The sequence below is a fragment of the Montipora foliosa genome, chromosome 4, assembly GCF_036669935.1.
Source record: "Montipora foliosa isolate CH-2021 chromosome 4, ASM3666993v2, whole genome shotgun sequence".
Classification (NCBI taxonomy): Eukaryota; Metazoa; Cnidaria; class Anthozoa; order Scleractinia; family Acroporidae; genus Montipora; species Montipora foliosa.
In genome coordinates, this window is record NC_090872.1 from 47,557,743 (window position 1) to 47,562,742 (window position 5,000).

The 5,000-nt window shown below is 39.4% G+C and overlaps 1 protein-coding gene across 2 annotated transcripts in view; it reads right to left on the reverse strand.

Annotated features, from left to right (window-relative positions):
* The window catches only part of LOC137999297 (stabilin-2-like), a 37,270-nt gene extending 35,199 nt beyond the window's left edge, over window positions 1-2,071 (reverse strand). Inside the window, exon 1 of one of the 2 annotated variants that reach the window (XM_068845133.1) lies at window positions 1,945-2,071. The gene's annotated coding sequence lies outside the window, so the exon portion shown is untranslated. Of the gene's footprint in view, window positions 1-1,453; window positions 1,923-1,944 lie in introns of those variants that run through there. The other variant, XM_068845132.1, reaches the window with a different exon arrangement.
* Window positions 2,072-5,000: the final 2,929 nt, after the last annotated feature.

Genomic DNA, 5,000 nt, shown 5'->3' on the forward strand with positions numbered 1-5,000 from the left:
ATTTTGGTTCTAAGCCAAGCTTGTGTGTTTCAATGAAATATGTCAAAATGTAAATGATCTCGTTTTAAGAGATAAAGTGGCATAAAGTACATTAATAAAACTCCTTCTTTGACCTTGAATCGGCAAAGACGATCTGTCACATTACGTCTGTGATCTCTAATTTTAGCTTGATTTGCTATTCGCTGGCTTTTGACAGTTGACTCTGAAATGGTTTCTTTCCTTTTCCGTTCGCTTGCTGAGGATTTGCTTGTTTTCTTTTAAAACTCATGCGATTCAAGAAAAATTATTTGCCTAACTGGTGAATTCGACAGTAAATTTCTGTGGCAAAACTATATCGCACTCGTCCCTTAATTCGTAATTCATGCGATCTGACAGGGCTCGAAATTAACTTTGTTACTCAGGTGCCAGCTGGCGACTAATGGGAAAATTTTGGTCGCCATAGCAAGGCAAATAAGAGTCCTTTGTCCCTGCTTTTCACCTCTTGAAAACGTAGTTCTTCGTTCTCATACAGCTTTCGTGGCAAGCAACTTACCTTTAATTTATCGCGAGAAAACGCAAAACTACAGTTAAAGCGCAAAAGAAATAGTTTTACCTTCTCTTATACAGCCCCCCTCCCCCCTATTCAATGTTGGAAGGTAACTCAACAGTTTCCCACTAAAAGCATTCAGTTTTGCACACTATTGAATGAGGGGGAAGGGGAGAGAAGCAATGAAAACTTGAAAAGTGCTAACCTTCCCAACAGTTTCGTCTATGATTGTAGTTCCGAGGAGGTCCTTCGGTAATCTGGCTAAATCTACGTTTTCACCATTCGCAACTGACGATGGATTTGAATTTTCAATTAACCTTTTTGCTGAATATTCGTCGTCCGGCCGCAAAAACTCGCGTAACCGGCAAGAAGCACACGGTGTACCTACGATCCAATATGTCACCTTATAAACGCGATGATCGAAGTATCGAAGTACATTTTGTGCTGTTAATTAAAAGTGTGAAATCGATTTTCTTGTAGTATTTAGACATTGTCGTGGGAAAAGAAAGGTGAGTCGTGTTCTAGCTACGAGTTCCGAACGATTTCATCATATAAAGATTCAAATACAAAAGTTGTCTGTTTATCCTGGGTTATCAGACAAAACGTGATTCGCCAGGTGGCGACCAGTTCTGAAAATCTAGTCGCCAACATTCAATTTTTGGTCGCATTGGCGACCAGTGAGTCGCAATTCCAAGCCCTGGATCATCAATCGGTTTTTCGGGTGAAATTAAGCGTGGAATTGACTAGTTAGGCAGCGAAGAAACTGACATAATTAGGCAATATCCGGGAAAACCAAAACGCGGACAATTCCAAAGCCTTTTATTTTCACTAATCCTAGAACCAGTAAGAATAAACAACCCAGGAGCTCCGCTTTTAGGCTTGGCTAAAATCTATATATTATCATTCCGCTCTCTGCTGCTACCCTACCTTGCGACGGTGGAAGGTTAAAACAATCACTTCGCACGTTGATGAAAAGGACAAAAGCCGCTTGAGAATTTGAACTTAAAAGCAAATGAAACTGAAGCAATATAAAGCTGAGTTTTCCCGTGCACTTTGAGCTATCCCGCGACGCATTCATAATTAAAAGGAGACCGCAGCAAAATTAAGCCTTTAACAAAGGAGCACCTGATGTTAAGTAACAATTGCAGCCTGAGTGGACGAGATCTGTTTGAAGCATTTACATTCCCCGAGATGACGAAAGAGTGCTTAAGTTTTGAAAAAAAAAAAAAAAAAAAACACCTGCAATGCTATGAAATCATCAGCAGGGTGCAAAGAGGGATGGAAGCAGAATAACAATGATGAAAATAAGTAATATTTAACAATTATTCTTTGAAATCCAGGTGAATAGTGCGGCTCGGTAAATATTCTGCCACTTTTCACCAAGATTGAAAAGAATAATTGTTTTAGTATATACTCACGAAGTGATCTCAACAACAATTGCAGAAAAAGACATCCAAAGTCGATTTAACTGGCATCTCAATTCAGGCGTGGAAAACGAGCAAGCGGCACAAAGCATGCGCGAAAGTGTTAACGGAAGCTTCAAACATGGCAATCTATAGAATAACCTTCGTTAAAATCCTCGTCACAAACATCAAAATGGTCATTTAGCACCAGTTAAATCAGCAATCTAAATGGAAAGTCTGCTTGTTAAAACATTTTCACCTTATTTCTTTCACATTATTTATTTATATTTACTTGTTTATTTATTTATTTAATGTGTGTGTGTGTGCGTGTGTGTGTGTGTGAGAGCTTATTAATTATACAGTGTCAGTTTTAGTAGCCCGCCTAGAATAGCTCTGCTAACTGCGGGCTACAAAGGCCTTTTTCTCTATTGTTAAAATAAAGTCTCTGTTGTTGTTGTTGTTGTTGTTCGATCAAAGTTTTTGAGGTTCATTTGAAATGGAAATTGAAAGTGCAGTTGGTAAAGGATCCACATGAAATGGTGGCTCTAATTGAGGTGAGCGTTAGTTTGTTGTAAAATGACTCGTCTTGTTTCCTTGCAACCATGTGGAACTTTCTTAAACATTTTTTAAATTCCTCGATTTCACTAAGAAATTCGTTTGGTGGGCGATCAGCCCTACAAGAGAGAATTACTCCGAATGAAATAAATTGTTGGCGTGAAGATTGTTCAATTTTCAGCAATAATTATCCGGAAAAACGAAGTCAAATACTGGTTGGCAAAAGTATGAACTCTTCTCTTACCTTTGAAAACTTTCAGGCCAAATTTTGTGGCCTTCTTTGTCTTCCGATTCATAAATGCTGGAGAGTTTACGCCGGCCATTTTGTTTTGTTTGGATCAAGCGTTATTCACTCCGTAGGGAGGGGAGTGAATAATGCTCAATTACTCCGAGATAGCGAACCAATCAGATTGCTTGAAACACCAAGATCACTGAGTGAGTATATACTAAATAGATTTAGCCAAGCCTAAAAGCGGAACTCCCTGGTTATTTAACCTTACTGCCTGTAGCGTTTATAGTGAAAATAAAAGGTTTCGAATTGTCCGCGTTTTGATGTTTCCGGTTGCTGCTTTAATAAACATTTTCTTTGCATTCCTCTGTAGAAAATTTAATTCCCTCTCTAGTGATTTCCATGGTAAATTTTACGCTAAAAACCGATATCGCATGAATCATAAAGCAATGAGTGCGATATCGGTTTTTCAAGTGAAATTTATTTTGGAATTCACCAGGGGCCGGTTGCTCGAAGTCTGGTTACCGCTAACCGTTGGTTAAGAGGTATCGAAACCCGTACGTTTCCATGGTATTTAACGCTGGTTAGCGCTAACCATGCCTCGACTCAAGCTCCCACTCATTTTTCGGAAAAGGAAAAGGAAAGAAGCCATTTCAGAGTCGCATGTCAAAAGCCAGCGAATAGGAATCACGCTAAAAGAAATCACAGACGCACTATAGCTCGAGATGTGATCGTCTTTGTCGGTTCAAGGTCAAACAAGGAGTTTTTTTCTACTTTATCTCTGAAAACGAGATCATTTACATTTTGATGTATTTCATTGAAATACGCCAGCTTGGCTTAGAACCAGACAAACTTCAAACAAGATCTTCAACAAATTACCTGTTCGTGCTCTAAAAAAAACTTCTGAAAACACAAGCTGGTGATATTACTCCTTACTTTTACGAGAACTCATTGCAATTACATGTTTATAACATAAGCGCAAAATTTTCTTGTCACTGTCGAGGCACATCGAGAAAGAGTTACACAACAAACAATACTTCATCACCTACTTTAACCTTGGCAAAACGTAAGTTGAAGGTTATCACTCCCCAGCAATCTTATCATAGTACAGTAATCTTTGGGCGTTCAGAATAGCGAAAAAAGTATTTTCGTTGGCAGAGTTTCGGTTCTTGACGAGGCCGTGGTTCGGAGAAGGCAAGTTCCGTGTTAATTTCAAGCATGTTCGCGATGCAAAAATTGAGTTCACGTTTCTGTCTCTCGACGGGACACTTTTGTCAGGTCGCGGAAGAAATTTTAACACAGCATAGCACAAAGAATGCACTTCAACGAAATACTAGTTTAAACGTCAAATTACATGTACCAGTGGGCTTTTCGGGGGTGTGCAATTTAGATAAATTGACTCATTCGCTGAACCGTTTGTACTAGGGTACTTCTAACAGCCCAAAACAGATATTTACTAGCAGCTTTTCCAAAATAAATGTATGATTTGGAAAGCCCAAGAAATGTGTTACGATATGCCCAAATTGCATTGATAGCTGTGATCGCGTTTATGTACACGAGCGATAACAAAATGCACCATTTTACTCTATTTCCGGAAGTGACAGGGCGCTAGAATGGTGTTTTTGGAACTTCCCTCGATTTCAGAAAAAAATAAGCGCTTCGAGATATTTGGATACTATTTTCGAAAATAAAAGGTTCTGCTTCGTCTCAAATTGCGGTGGTTTTCATCCTTTGGTGGTAAAAGACTTGCAAGCCTGTGGCTACTGGCCCTCTTGATATCATTAAACAGTTTCTGACGGACACCTCTCGCCTCTCGTAAAGCGTGGGGATCCCAGCCTCAGCGAGTGCCTGCCCATAAGTTAGTTGAGGGAAAACTATGGCATAGCGCGCCTTTGGATACGTTCTAGTTCGTCGCTTAAATAATCTGGAAGACAGCTGTGGAAAAAATCACAAGGGTGTTCAAAGACTTTTTTAATAACACGGCAATATAAAAGTCTCTGCAGCAACTAATTCCAGCTTGTTTTAACCGTCTTAGGAGATACAAACTTTTTGCTGCAATTGCAGTGATTGAAGTAATGTGGTTGTTCCACTTGAAGTCATCCCTAATGATGGTACCGAGGACTTTCGCTGAACTGACTCTTTCAAACTGCAAGCCATTTAACTCGACCGGTGGGTATGTGGGGGGTGTTCTCTTGAAGCAGGGCTGTAGCTCCTTGCACTTGGATGCATTGAGCTGTAAGCGGTCAGTTAATAATAATAATAATAATAATAATAATAATAATAATAA